Genomic DNA, 16,313 nt, shown 5'->3' with positions numbered 1-16,313 from the left:
CACTCAGATGCCGATATCATTCGTGATATAGAATCAACCATATTTAAGTTCTAACTATGTAGAAATAAACATAAAGCTATTTGACTTGGCAACCTGTACTTGTATTATCAAAGTGTATGGCAAACAATGAAATGTGTAATACTTTGTTATTATTGCGCAATGCATGGAAATAGTTTCCTTATTGACAATTTTTTGTATAAACTCGAGATATGGAGATTTACTTTTGACGATTGTGCCATTAAATGTTGTATTTATGAATAAGATTATTTTCCAAGGGGTTACTAATCTAGTTTATGACGGTGAAATTGTCAATACAAAGTTTAAATACTATCGCAAGTAACAGTTAACTTAGCGTCCGTATGTATATGTACATGAGACCTTACTTTGTAGTGAATTTCTGCTAATGTAATCTAATTCATCTCAAGAGCGCGGTAGGGATCTATTTAGGGATTATCGAGCTTTTCCCTCAAAATGTTTTACCTTTCTTTTAGAAATTTCAATTTTATTCCAAAAATCTTATAAGAGGCGAATTTTGTGTGTTTCTCAGAATTTATTGAGCACCTGAAAAGAGTTTGAGACAAAACCTGCGAAGGACACTATGACCTACAAATTTGAATTTAACGCAAAACACGTGTAACGTCCAGGAAAGGAGATACTTGCTATAAACTAGGGCGTAAAGTATTTGATTGGTTGGTTGCAGTGGGCGGCACTGATACCAAAGACCCGAGCCCAAGTAGCGCATGTGGCGACATTTTGATGCACATTCTCCTGTCACCAATTGCTAATGTTTTAGTATATTTAGTCAGTGTTTTTTTTTAATCAATTGGAACCAATGAACCTGCATATATCTTTAAAAAATCATTTAGCTACTTCTTGAAGTTCCGTCAGTATATAACTGTCTATAGTTATAAACCTAGTGTGGGCTAGGCAATCATACGGGTAATCGCGACTGTTTCTTTATGGCCTTCCTCGCCGCAGCTCCTGCAAATGCTGTTGAAAGGGATCCCTATTCCCTCAGCATGTATGATCCTAAAAATTTCTTTCTTGACCAATTTAGTAGGTCCTCTGTTCTTCTGCTATTGTAATTCGACCAGGTTTGATTGGTTATCTTGCAGGTGTTAGAATAGTACCAGGTAGAGATCGCTTACTCCTTGAATCTGCCATGTTTGGTTCTTTTGATTGATGTAAGTGGGTGATGGATCTCGACCGCCTCCACAGCATTCAGCAGAGACCCTGCAATTCTAAGTTCGTCTGCCTTCTCGTTACCCTCAACGTTCCTGCTGGCGGCCTTTGACGAAGAGATGGGGTGGGTTAAGCGCCATGAGCGCTGATTGGCTATCTGAATAAACTCACACCTTGCGCTCCTTACCGAGTTCTCCTCTTTATACTCATAACATCTGCTTGGAAGATACTAACAATGTTGTGAAGACATACTGACAGCGAGCAGTAAATTTTTTGTAACTTCTAGTCCCACACACAGAATTTTAAAATAAAAGCGTGTGTTACTTTCTAATTTTTTCAATTCTGAAGTTGAACTCTTAAATGATTGGGCTATGTGTGCCAGAATCACAGTAAAGAAAATATAAGAAATATATATTTTGTGTTATTGTGTTGTTAGTGTAGAAATGAGAAAAACTGAATTAAGCATGAAAACAAATACCAGCAGGATAGCCTAGTGGTTAAAGGCAACTGCAGTTTTACCATGTGATTTACGGTTCAAATCCCGGTGAAACCTTTGATAACATTACAAAATTGCCTGATGATGATTACGTTGGCGGTTTTCGAAATGGTTCCATCGCAATATGCCAGTAATTGTTTCTTTCTTTTCAGTTTCTCTTAGAAAACATAATAATTGAAATTCAATTATTATAAGCCGGTGTAAAGCTCATGAATTCTTAAATATAAGTATAAACTGAACACACCATTAAACAAACATACAGAAATATATATTGTTTTTATAAACAAATCGATTCTGAACAGCTGCTCACTACAATATTACATTTGGAATGATCCAGCAAATTTAACCAAGTCTAACTAAAACCTAGAGATCAAGGAACTGAGAGCAAGTAAGAAAATCAATAAATCAGTTTCTGATAACTAGCTGTAGGCAGCTAACTTCCGAAACGTCATTTGAATAACAAGTCCGCACCACAAATGTCATTAAAATATTCAATTTGAAAATGTCAAATGATACAATCAAAATGTATCAATCAAACAATCAACGCTTCTTTAATGGAATTGATGCTTAATTTTCTTATTGCTGGCATATCAAAGTGAACAAAATTGACTGCATTTTACTTATACATACATATTCAATTAACAAGTTGAGCGAATGTATATAGTACATACCAGAGGCGTCCTGGCGGTCCTGTGAGAAAAAGGTTCTTTACACCACCATGCGTATTTTTATGTGAATCTTGATAGTTATGATAGGCTCCCAAAGCGGGAGTTCATCAGAGCATTTAATTGCTTTGAAATGGGGCATGTGTTGTTTGATGAAAAATTACATGCTGAAACATTGTCGGAAGTTAGTTACACACACTCGTATGTATCTTTCACACTTGTTATATAGCAAAACAATTTACTGAAAGCAAGTTTGGTATCTAAGACCCACTTGCAAACTTTTTATGAGCTTTACCCCTTATGTGAAGCTAAATTTTAATCAAAAATATTACTTTGCGTTCCACAAGGGGACCTTATTTATTAACGGCCAGATTATGGATGACGCCGTGACCACCACTTTATAATACCAAACATTTCATAAAGGTAGTCAGGTTTACTGTCACTCACTAAAGTGAATGATACCCTTATATGATAGGAATTTTAGTTCGCTCGAGGAAAAATGATTTCTTTCGCTATACATAATTTGCCCCTAAAACTCAATATTTTTGTCTCCTTTGTAGTCTTATACATACATATTCAATGTATGGTATGTAAGTATTTTATGTTCACATTCATTAGTTGTTTTGTAATGGAAAAGTATCATAGTAATAAATGCTGAAACTGACATACATACATATCTGTTTCTTGAATTAAACTTTTGCTTTCGTGAAGCGATTTTTGCGAGTAAATAGAAAAAAAAAAAGAATTCCACACGTCAACAGGAATCATGGCCTAGAAGACGTAAAGTGGAGAAGAGTGTATTCTCTCACACACAATGTTTTGACTTCAAAAAATATTTAGTAAAATTCATTGGGTACATATTTCCCGAAGGTCTGAGCGAATGAAATTCAGTGCAAGGTAAGTAAGATTGTCTCAGGCCTGGCATATTGCGCCAGTGATCTTCATTCTTTTCCCTCCCTTCTACTAATAAATGCCCCCTAATTTCCTGCGGGCCTACTGGCAGGAACGGCTCGGAACCAATAGGTCGTGTCGTTGCTGCCTCTTTGGCCAGGAACTCAGGCCAACAGTAGTTTGTTGTGTGCTCTTAGTTGATTTAGCTTTTCAACGCACTAAAGGACCAGTGTTGATTTTATTTCAAACGCCGAGATCGCCTTGAGGGCGGCCTGACTGCCACTGAGTATGGCGATTGTTTCATTGGAGTATTCGCGCTGAAGGTCAGCGCACTGGCTTATGGCGAATACTTCCGCTTGAAAAATGCTCGGGTATGCTCCAAGGGGTATTGATATCTTGGCTCTGGGTCCAAAGACTCCAGATCCAATCCCCTCTGGCGTCTTCGAGCCATCGGTGTACCATGATATTTTATGTCGCTGCTGAATGCTCTCAATTCTGCTTTCGTTCCATGTACCCTTGCCTCCCAATTCTACTTTATACCTTTTCTCTTTCTCCCTGAGGGTAGCATCCCTCGGGAGTTGAGAGATTGGGATCTTCTCTGTCAATTCCTCCATGATTCGGGACGATATAACTTTACCTTAGCCCGAGCCCTCCTTGGCGATATTCAGGAGGGTTCGCTTGGCTGACCGCTCTATCGATATATGCAGCGGGGTTAGGTCGAGCATAGCTTCCAGTGCTTTTGCGCATAGCACCCGTGATGCACACACATACCAGACGCTGAAGTTTTGACAGCTTGCCTCGTCGGCGCCCGAGTTGTTCTCGCTGCACAGGCTATCGAGCCATATGTTACCATAGGTTTTACTGTCATGGCATATATCCATCTTAGTACATGCGGGCTACAGCCCCATGATTTGACTGCTAGACGTTTGCATACCATGATGGACTTCGTGGCCCTAGTTTTCATTGAGTCGAAGTGTTCTTTCGATAGGAGCTTGGTGTCAGAGATAACCCACAAGTATTTCACAGTAGTTTCATACTCTAGTCAACGCCATCTATTGTTATTGCTCTTATTGCTGGTAGCACACTTCTTCTGGTGAAGGGGATGATGGTCTTCTTAGATGGGTTGATGTTATGCCCCACACTGGCGCACCAACCCCTTGTAATGTTCAATGCTCTCTGTATTATGTCACAGAGCGTACTCTCGAATTTACCCCTTACAATCGTCAGCATATCCTTGGCATCTTATGCCACTACTAGGCTGCACAGAATGGGTGACAGAACACCTCCTTCAGGGAACCCCCTCGTGGTATTGACCTTAACTGCGCTGTTGCCTACATCTATCTATCTATCTATAAGTTAACGAAAGCTTCGGTTTAACCATGCTAACTGAAGCTTCGCTTGACAGTTAAGTTGAAGTTACCTCTGTGTAAACAAAAGTCAGCTGGTTACTGATTTTCGTGTGTTCATAATCGATTTTTGCTATTTATTCTAGAAAATATTCACAATTATCGATTTAATTGGGGTTGGGCCACCTGTGTTGGTCAAAAAGAATATGCCACATGAAGCCATCAGAAGGATTACTGCGCTCCAGTTAAATTTTATGTAAACTAGAGATGGGAAATCGACCCCTTAACTATTGTAACGAATTTAGGGCAAATCATCTTATTTGCAACCTTCTACTAACGTTCGAATCACTAAACTGTTGAATAAATAACTCCAATATTGAATAATGCAAAAATGGTCTTTATTAGACTACTTGAAAATAACACTTATACTTCGTAATTGATAGCTTGCTTAAATCAAACTGACTTGTCGTGCCTTAACTGTTGCTGCTTTTATACTGTTTGGTATCGTTGGCATATTTCTAGAATTTACTAGTTAGTTACCAGCTGTAAAACTACCAGCTATAACTACGTTTATAGCTTCTCATATCCGCGTGTATATGTGAGTGATACTTGCACAAATTATTGCCTACTTTTGAGCGCATCTCAGATAAGATATATGCATGTGTTTGTGCGTTCCTCTCCGCTGCGTGTACGTACATATATGTATACATAATGACTGATTCGTTTATGTAGTTATTGTTGTTATGGCTTCATTTACTTAGTATCAGATTAGTGATGTGAGTATCACTTAGTGTCACTAATATTCGTCACACTATTAAATAGTGCTAGTACTACCAATATCACCAGACCAGAACAAACTGATCTTTGTCATAGCATCAATTGGCAACACTTCAATTCAATGGTGACAGTGGCGCCACAAAAAACAAAAAAAAAGAGGATGTGTCCCTTCTTACCGCAGGAAATAAAAATACTTGTTTGAAATAAATAAATAAATGTAAGACGCGATAACCTCCGCAGAGATTTTAGGCCCAGCTTCTCTTCCAATTTGCGTCCTGCTCCTTTTGAGTTTTTCCTACAAATTGGCGGGACGGGACCTACTTGTTTTATGCCGACTCCGAACGGCATCTGCAAGACAGATGAGTTTTTACTGAGAGCTTTTCATGACGGAATACACTCGGAGTGCTTGCCAAACAGTGCCGAGGGGCGACCCCGCTTAGAAAAATTTTCTCCTAATTGAAAAAACTTGTTTCTAAAATTTTGATGTTGCTTTGCCCGGGGCGTGAACCCCGGATCGTCGGTGCGGTAGGCGGAGCACGCTACCATCACACCACGGCGGGCGCTCATTTTCTGAACATTACCGTCAGAAAGAGGCTCTTTTTTAAACCTAAAAGATCAAAAAATCGGTCTATGCGGTCGCACTGAAAGGAATCGTAAAAAAGAGTATGTACATAATAACTCCGAATCCCATGAATTATGAGTGTTTTATGACTCTTTTTAAATGAACTTTTGGAGTAATATTGGAACCCTTTTCTGAAAGTTGATTGGATTATTTTCGGATTTATTTTAAACATCATTTCGAACATTTTTGGAGCTGTGTTTGGTATTTTCTCAGAGTCTTTTGTATTCATGTATATTTCTGTATATAACATGTTTTGACTGATAAATGTATCATCATCAATAATATCATCATTATACTTCAATACATGTGACATATAGTTTTCTTTTATAAAGGTTTCTGTAAGTTTGTCCAAAATGAATTTAACAAAGTGTGATTGAGAGTTGAATTTAATTATCTTCTAAGGCCCGGTTTTTCTGTAGTTGGTTAAGCTAAGCTTAAACTAAGTTTGCTTAAACTCTAGTCAAATTTAAACTCCAGTTAATTATTATTAAACGAGATAGTCCTCGAGTTGATATCCAACTTCATTCGCCAATCACTATCCAATCTTTGAGAAATTCTGTAAAGTTAAAAGTTTTCGAGTTAATCTCTAACGTCATTAATATTTTCCAATTATTATCCTAATTACGAGAGATTTTGAGAAATGAACAGTTCTCAAATGAATATTCGTCACATTTCTCCAGTTGATATCCTACATTGCATATTGAGTTGAGGTGGAGTTGAAAAAAATCTCCAAGGTGGTACCATCAACAGCTGTTTATTGTGAGAAATAAACACCTGGTTGATAGCAGTAATGAAGCGTAATTTAGCAAAAATAAATTTAATAAGCGGTCGCCGTGGTGTGATTGTAGCGTGCTCAGCCTATGACACCGAAAATCCTGGGTTCACCGACACGGGCAAAGCAACATCAACATTTTAGAAACAAGGTTTTTCAATTAAATAAAATTTAAAAAAATTTAAGGCGCAATAACCTCCGAAGAGATGGGAGAGGCCGATCTTCTCTTCTAATTTCCGTCGTCCTCCTTTTAATTTTTTCTACAAATTGATGGGACTGGACCTATGTACTTGTTTTATGCCGGCTCCGAACGGCAGACAGTTTTCATGGCAGAAATACACTCGGAGTGCTTGCCAAACACTGTCGAGGGGCGACCTCGCTTGGAAAATTGTCTCTTCATATGTATTCAGTTTTTTTAAATTATATATATTTCATTTTATTTTCATAAACCGGGCCTAAGGGACTATTATGTCAAACAAATGTAAACAAATGAATTAACGCTATGTCGTGCATGTAGCATTTTATCACTTCCGTATTTTTGCATTTGACCTTGTGTGACAGCAATATTTATGACTACAAAGAAAAGAATTTGTCAACTTCAAAAGCCAACCATACTTATTACAATTAAACCAAACACACAAGTCATAATGTCCATCAGACATTATACTAAACGGGTATTTTGGTAAAAATTAAACAAATCAGTTTACAAACCGTTTAACCCATTTTTTTGTATTTAATTGCTTAAGATTTATTTCCTTTTTCGCATTAATTATCTTCCCACTTCCAGAACTACTTTAGTTAAGATTTTTAAACGGTTTTATTTAGCTTGACTTGACAGGCCGGCCGTTGTGAACGAATTTTTTAATTAAAATTAAAGTAACTTCCCGATATGCTACAAGCCTGAAACTTGGAATATAGTTTAGAACCCGATGATAATGCAATAATAAGATTAAAAAACTCCGATAGGTCGCGCATGGATCGAAAAATCTCAAAAATATATATAATACATACGTGAGTAGAAAGCGGCCTATGAAAAAAAAATTGCCGCTGGGTGGCGCATGGATCGAAAAATTTAAAAAATATATACATATAATACATACGTGAAGAGAAGGCGACCTATGAAAAAAAAAGTTGCCGCTAGGTGGCGCAAAGATCGAGATATTAAAAAAAATCGTATTTGTGGTCCGATTTGGCTCATATTTAGAACAAATACTACATACAGTCCGGTAGAAGTGACATCAAAATACTTTGGAGTTCGTAGAGCGACAAGCATACGTGGCGAGCTTTTAGTAATATTATTACTTAATGTAAGTATTGTTTTCAATAAAACCGTTTAACATAAAAAATTGTTTTTAATTATTTTATTCAGTTTAAACACCTAACCTCCTTAATTCCTTGTTCCATATTTTCTCCTGTTGAAAACTGGTTTCGAAAGGGCTTTCTGTTTGAGTTTCGAAGTCGGAAACATATATGGTATTTAGCTTAATTTTGCGCAACTTGAAGGACTCAGATCAATAGGAATGGGAACAGCTCCTGGATGCAACCGAGAACGTTTGTAAATACTCAGATTTGACTGACAGCTGATAAAGTCAGTTTCCTTAAAACGTTTTTCGAGAAGGCGAGATGAATTTGTAAAAACAACTCAATAGATTTCTTCCCATCGCTTCCGTCTTTGTTCGCAAGCTGGCGTTTTGGAAAAAGCGGACTCGATTAGTAAGTCATTGAACTGAATATTTGAACATAATTCAAAAATTTTTGAAATCAAAGGGTTAAATGTTTTTTTCATCAGAAGCAAGAAATCAATAAATTTTCGAATTGTCTAGATCCGTGCACTGCTTGTACGTTGCAGTGCTACAGATAGAGGCTAGCGATGGAATACTTACACTAGATATGAAAAACCTCGTATAATGGTTTTGATAGCCTTGAATTAGGGATTTTACGGAAAGGAACCAAAATCTGGCGTTGAAACAATATTCAAGAGACATACATAATTTTAGTTTTAAATTTACCTTAGTTCGTGATCTTAAACATTTCGGTATCCTTATTGTTAGTAGGTTCTTGAGGGACTTACAAAAACATCGGAGAAATTACCTTAAACAATTTCATATATCGACTGCTGAGTGGGATAGATAGGGTGATATCTCCGCTGCCTTTTCAAAAACGTCGTATCTCAGAAAACTTTTGGAAACCGTCCTATCTCAGAATTTGTTTCAAAATCGCCATATCTGAGTAAATTCATTCTGACATGAGTTAGTGCGCTTATAAAGAATAATCTGAGATAGGGCGTTTTTGAAACAAATCCTAAAATAGGGCGTTTTTGAAAAATAATTATAAAAATAAAGTTCAATTGTAATTTATGAACTTGAATTGGAAATTTCTGAACTCAAACTGGAAAAGGTGTAGTGGATAAAACAGTTTTTTTGCGCAAAATTTTTCTCAGACATTTTTATCAATAAAATAACAGAAACTGGCTATTACGACTATATTCCTCCCCCCCTCTGCGGGTTAGGGGGTTTAGATTATACTCGCGGCAGGTATGCCTCTCGTAAGAAGCGACTAAAATACCCAGATAATTCAAACGCTTGTGTAGCGCAACCTTCAAGGGGTTGCCAGCGCAATGTATAGCTTCTCCAACCCAATTGTCAACCTCAACCTTATTTATGTTTGTTTGTTTTAATGGTGTGTTCAATTTGTACTTATTATTAGGAATTCATGAGCTTAATACTATTTTCACACACACGGCTTATTGAATAATAAAGGCAGTTTTCTACATTAAGACGCTTATTGTGCTCAATCTTCCATACAAGTTTCGAATCTATAATTATTTCATTAGTAACTAATCGAATGCCTAATGAAGTCAAAAGCTCAATGCAACTCTGTTGGCAGCATTCAGTTTCTTAGTTTTCGGTGTGTTCAGTGCTCAAAAATATCATTTGTCAAAGTAAATGTCATTGTCTGTCATATAGCATTGTCATTTTATTCGCTTGACATTTCATCCTTCATACTAATCGAGCACTTACTTCTGTGTGAAAGCAAAAAATTTACGATTTCCTTGGAACGTGAAATGAGATCATTAAGTTTCTGTGTGAAAACAGTATAACACTGGCTTATAATAATTGAATATTCAATTATTAGGTTTTTCTAAGAGAAACTAAAAAGAAAGAAGAAACCTTTGATAACATTACGAAATTGCCTGATGATGAATTCGTGGCGCTTTTCGAAATGGTACAATCGCAATATGCCAGTAAATGTTTCTTTCTTTCTTTTCACTTTCTCTTAGAAAAACATAACAATTAAATATTCAATTATTATAAGCCGTTGTTAAGCCAATGAATTCTTAATAATCAGTATAAATTGAACACCATTAAAACGAACAAACATAAAAACAGTGAACTTTTAAGAAAAAGTTCTTGGCGACTTACGATATTTACTGAGTCATGAAATTACATAGATCAGCCACCTTTTTTGGACTTTTTTAAACATTTGATGAACAAAAATTTCACATATCGTTGCGATTTTGTTTTCGCGAGAAAACATAAATACAATCGTGCTCAACTTAAAAGAAATAAAGGGATATGTATTTAATTAATACAGTTAACATATGTATTTATGTGTGTGTATATGAAATTAGGTATGTCAAAAAATGGATAGCAAATATATAAAAGAAAAATTGGAGCTTCCTCGTTTCTTGAGTTTGTATCGAGGAAGTTCAGCATTTCCCGCCTGAGCCATAAAAAAAGAAATTCTCAGAACAGGTATCTCTCAACTAATACGTCTTCAGTGTCATGCCGAATTTTGTAAGCATGTTCTTTTCATTCTAGAAATATATGATATTTGTCGATATCTACCATCAGGGCCGCTTGCCGATATATACGCCACATATGCGGGCCGTGAAATAGGACGAGTCCAGGTCGCTTCCGTATCCGTATTATTTCCGAACTGAAATTGCTTTCTTTTAAGAACAACGAAGTCAAACAGAAGAAAATCTTGTGACCAGCTTAAATGCAATTAAAGGTACACTTGACGATTCGGACTATAAGTTTGTTTAGAAAAATTCATCTGAAAATTCCGTAAAAAAATTTCAAAGTGTTTGTGTTATTTCATTACTTTGTTTTTGCTATTTTTATACTCAGCTGAGCAGAGATCACAGAGTATATTGATTTTGTTCGCATGACGATACCCCGTAATGGCATAAACCAATGGAGATAGATATAGATTTCTATATATCAAAATGATCTGGGCGAAAAAAGAAATTCATTTAGCCATTTCCGTCCGTCCGTCTGTCCGTAAACACGATAACTTGAGTAAATTTTTGACGTATCTTAATGAAATTTGGTACGTAAGTTCCTGGGCACTCATCTCAGATCGCTGTTTAAAATGAACGAAATCGCACTATAACCGCGCCCACTTTTTCGATATCGAAAATTTCGAAAAACCGAAAAAGGGCGATAATTCATTACCAAAGATAAGGATAAAGCGATGAAACTTGGTAGGTGGATTAAGCTTATGACGCAGAATATCAAATTGGATAATAGGCGTGGCATCGCCCACTTTTAAAAGAAGGTAATTTAAAAGTTTTGAAAGCTGTAACTTGGCAGTTGAGTATGTAATGTTCGGTTACACCCGCACTTAGCCTTCCTTACTTGTTCTTCATTTTACGATACAAAAAAATTTTCCGTACGAAAAGGCACTTCCTTTTTTGTCATGTCGACATCCCGGGATATGGGTGAATGGGCCATTGTGCAGGTGAGTAGTTTCTATAGTTCATATTTAGCATTAAAGTAGGAGGCGTGATATATGGTATATATGGTATATATTTACAAAGATGCTTGCAAGGAGTATCGTTCCTGAGGTAGTCGGGCTACCAGAAGGTAATATGTATAGTCCCGTATTAATTTCCAGCATGGGACTTTTTAGCGGCAGTACTCGTCAAAAACTTTGGGCAGTGCAACTGCCCTTAAATAAGCAAACGAATATCGATACTTCTCATGGCACTACATTGAAGCCTCTTTCGGCCTCTAGTCCATAATGACAAGTTTGTTAAAATATATCTCAAATACTTTGACAGGCACTCTGCAGAGATCTAAGGCCGAGCTTCTCTTCCAATTTGCGTTGTGCTTCTCTTGATTTTCCCTACAAATTAGCCGAACGGGACCTACATGTTTTATGCCAACTCCGAACGGTATCTGCAAGGCAGATGAGTTTTCACTGAGGGCTTTTCATCGCAGAAATACACCCGAAGCGCTTGCCAAACACTGCCGAGGGGCGAACCCGCTTATAAAAATGTTCTTCTAATTGAAAAACCTTATTTCTAAAATTTTGATGTTGCTTTGCCCGGGGTGTGAACCCAGGGCATACGGTGTGGTAGGCGGAGCGCGCTACCATCACACCACGGTGGCCGCAAATATACATAAGATGGCAACAGGTGACTAAGGCTATCTTTAATCTATAATACTCTTCAAATATACATTTAAACATAAAAATTTGCTTTTTTACAACCCTAATAAACATACACATGTTTGGTTACATGTGTGTGTAAGTAAAGTATATAATCTGGACATCACAATCTGTATAGAAGATCGATAAAGTTAACTACAACGCTTGGGAACATTTCATTCAGTCGGAATCTCGCGAGGACTTCACATCGATCAAGAAACATTGCGGGGTACAAGTGCGCATCTTTATGTAGTTTGCCGGCAAAAAGGGTTGTATAAACAAAAGATTGTGCGCGTTAAGATTGTGATAATATGATTAAGTTTTAATAACATATGTATGATAAATATATTTGGTTAATAATATAAAAAAATTTATTTGAAAAAAATAAAAAATTATAAAAATAAACAAAGCTAAGTAGCGTAACAACAATTGCTTGTTTACCAAAGTCTGCTGGTATTTAAAATTTCTAATCGGTTACTTATCAACTGTAAACGGCGGTACTTATAAATACTCTTAAATAAAAATTTATTTACCTAGTTTTTTTTGGTGACAATAAAAAATATCTAAGTACTTGTGTTTATGCACCTGCTATGTATAAAGTTATTACTTGAAATGTTTGATTGGTGAAAGCTGCTCTGTGTTCAATACGAAATATAAACACAAATACAGTTATACAATGTGAGTGTAAAATAAATAAATTTTAAGGGTTTGCTACCATTTCATAAATTAATTAATTTCATCATAAGGTGAAAAGTAACAAAAAACCTATGTCAATTAAAAAGTATAATGACATCTGGGGCAGTGTTGCACACTTTAAAATCAAAAAGTAAATGATTCTTGATGCTCGATCATTCAAACCGTATATGGGTATTTCCAAACTGACGTGACGTGATATTTGTATGACTAAATGTTAAAAAAAAAAATGCTTTATATAACATTTCGGAAATTTTTTTTTTAAATAGTTGCATTGTAATAAAGGGGACTTTATTTTAGTAAAAAAGTTAGCAAAATTTATTAAAAATACCAAATTATATAAGCTAATATATGGGCTGGCGTGACGTTACAAAATACGGAAGTGCCCTTTGGCTTGAATTTTGAAAAGGCATAATCATCGAATTGGGTAATACTATTCGTGTGAAGCTTTTTGTCATGATGTTTAAGTATTTAAGGTTAATGTTCCAATTTCCTATATTAAAAAAAACATTTCGTTTTTTTTTTTACCAGACAAAGTATCTGGCTTGACGTTACCTGACATTAAGTTACTGAAATTAAATCCATTAAAATTTTTTTTGTTGATATACTAATTTAAAAATTTTTTGTAGAAAATCCAATTTGAAGGAATGTAAAAAATAAACCAAATTAAAGAAAATTTAACGTTTAAAAATAAAACATGAATTTTGTTTCAAAAATGTATATTTTAATATTTAAAAATATTTTAAATAAGCAATAATAACGTTTTAAAAGTTTATTTTATTATTATAAAACACTTTTATGTGAAAACGCAGTCTCGGCTGCTTTTATTTGCCTGTCTTCGCTGCTTGATAAATGATGAATTTTATGTATTCCAGAAATGTTCGACAACTCATTCCACTTTTCTATTAACAAATCAGAAAACTTTTCTATTTGCTGTGTGGAAATGTAAGTTAAGTTAACTACAAAGATATAATTTCGAGCACATTGGTAAAAAGAAACTGCAGTATCCTAAATCGTATTTTTCGTTTTGTCACCTGCCAAACTTTTCGTTTTATCGTTGCTCCTACCCTATCGAGCGCACCTTTTACATGAGAAGTTGCAAAATAGTTCCACTCTGCAACCAAATTCAAACACAAAATCTGGCAGGCTGCGCGCAATAAACTTATATTTAAATTGCGGGCTACATCCATCCGAAAAAATTTAAATTTTTTGAAATTGGCCATGTTCTTTTCTGATTATGTCTACAACAGATTATGTCACCATCGCAATTAAGGAAAATTTTGAAAATATTAATTTTATAACATTTAAATATTTTTCTTTAATAATTCAAGCATTTTTTTTTCATTAATCATAGTTTAGTTTTTCGGTTAAGGTGAGCTCTTCTACGGAAGTTCCCATATGTGCTTAGGGCCCTGAAGGATCCATATGTGATCCGGTCTATGAAAAAGTGGCTTATGACTCAAAAAAGAAATTGCGAGAAACAGCTGTTAAAGATTAACAATGCATTTCTTCAGTTTCATAGTAGTAGTAATTTTGTTTGAGTCATAAGCCCCCTTTCCATAGACCGGGTCACATATACATATGTATGTACGTTCGTAACGATAGAGCCGACTACTCTCTACCTATACTAATATAAAGGGTGTAACTTTAAATGTTTTCAAACGTCATCTTATTTCAGCGATAATGATATCATAAAACCGTATCTTATTCCATTAAAAAGCTTGTATGCTGTAAGCTATAGTACACTACTTTGTTTTCTTGTATTTTTCTGTATTTTTCCCGTGTTTTTCTTCAATAATTTGTAGCTCTCCCTTCTAATACGGTTTCAGTCTTGGTGTAAGTGTGATACAAAAAATGGAAGTAGTTCCATTTAATGTGACCACAGTTGCCACACCATGTTTTCATTTGGGACCAAAATTCATCGAAAAAAAGAACAAATCTGAAAGAAATGGACCAAATTTTTGTAGTTGTAATTGGCTTACAAACAACTCGGCAATTCACGAATGTGTCGAATTCTTTTTAAAATCTTTAATTTCAGGTTGTGGTAAAGTACAAAGTCACACACACTTTTATTCTAACAAAAAGCCTTATATAAATAATTGTTTTAACGAAAACCCTTAGAGCAAAACCGTGCCGCGAGCGAAACTAGTTCTGTTTTATTTACATAAAAATCTTTTTTTTAAACTAAATTTCTCCAGTGCTCCGTTGTATCAATTATAAAATCAGACAAAAAGTTAAAAAAAAAAAAATCGTTTCCAATAGCTGGGTGCTCCACTTTTTTATACTCAGTTGAGCAGAGCTCACCGAGTATATTAACTTTGATTGGATAACAGTTGGTTGTACAGGTATAAAGGAATCGAGATAGACATAGACTTCCATATATCAAAATCATCAGGATCGAAAAAAAATTTGATTGAGCCATGTCCGTCCGTCCGTGCGTCCGTCCGTTAACACCATAACTTGAGTAAATTTTGATGTATCTTGATGAAATTTGGTATGTAGGTTCCTGAGCACTCATCTCAGATCGATATTTAAAATGAGCAATATCGGAATATAACCACGCCCACTTTTTCGATATCGAAAATTTCGAAAAACCGAAAAAGTGCGATAATTCATTACCAAAGACGGATAAAGCAATGAAACTTGGTAGGTGAGTTTAGCTTATGACGCAGAATAGAAAATTAGTAAAATTTTGGACAAAGGGCGTGGCACCGCCCACTTTTAAAAGGAGGTTATTTAAAATTTTGCAAGCTGTAATTTGGCAGTCGTTGAAGATATCATGATGAAATTTGGCAGGAACGTTACCCCTATTACTATATGTATGCCTAATAAAAATTAGCAAAATCGGAGAACGAACACGCCCACTTAAAAAAAAAAAATTTTTAAGTCAAATTTTAACAAAAAATTGTATATCTTTACAGTATATAAGTAAATTATGTCAACATTCAACTCCAGTAATGATATGGTGCAACAAAATGCAAAAATAAAATAAAATTTCAAAATGGGCGTGGTTCCCCCTTTTTCATTTAATTTGTCTAGAATACTTTTAATGCCATAAGTCGAACAAAAATTTACCAATCCTTGCGAAATTTGGTAGGGGCTTAGATTCTGGGACAGTAACTTATTTCTGTTGAAAAGGGCGAAATCGGTTGAAGCCACGCCCAGTTTTTATACACAGTCGACCGTCTGTCCTTCCGCTCGGACGTTAACCGATAACTTGAGCAAAAAACGATATATCTTTACTAAACTCAGTTCACGTACTTATCTGAACTTACTTTGTATTGGTATAAAAATTTTCCGAAATCCGACTATGACCACGCCCACTTTTTCGATATCGGAAATTACGAAAAATGAAAAAATGCCATAGTTTTATACCAAATACAAAAAAAGGATGAAACATGGTAACTGGATTGGTTTATTGACGCAAAATATG

At 35.5% G+C, this 16,313-nt stretch overlaps 1 protein-coding gene across 2 annotated transcripts in view; it reads left to right on the top strand.

Annotated features, from left to right (window-relative positions):
* The first annotated feature begins 12,344 nt into the window (after positions 1–12,344).
* The window catches only part of Mdr49 (Multi drug resistance 49), a 72,578-nt gene continuing 68,609 nt past the window's right edge, over positions 12,345–16,313 (top strand). For both annotated transcript variants that reach the window (XM_067774970.1, XM_067774969.1), the window contains exon 1: positions 12,345–12,865. The gene's annotated coding sequence lies outside the window, so the exon portion shown is untranslated. The remainder of the gene's footprint in view (positions 12,866–16,313) is intronic.

This window comes from Eurosta solidaginis, chromosome 3 (genome assembly GCF_040869045.1).
Source record: "Eurosta solidaginis isolate ZX-2024a chromosome 3, ASM4086904v1, whole genome shotgun sequence".
NCBI lineage: Eukaryota > Metazoa > Arthropoda > Insecta > Diptera > Tephritidae > Eurosta > Eurosta solidaginis.
The sequence above is the reverse complement of the archived record's forward strand: the minus strand, read 5'-3'. Positions and strand labels throughout refer to the sequence as shown.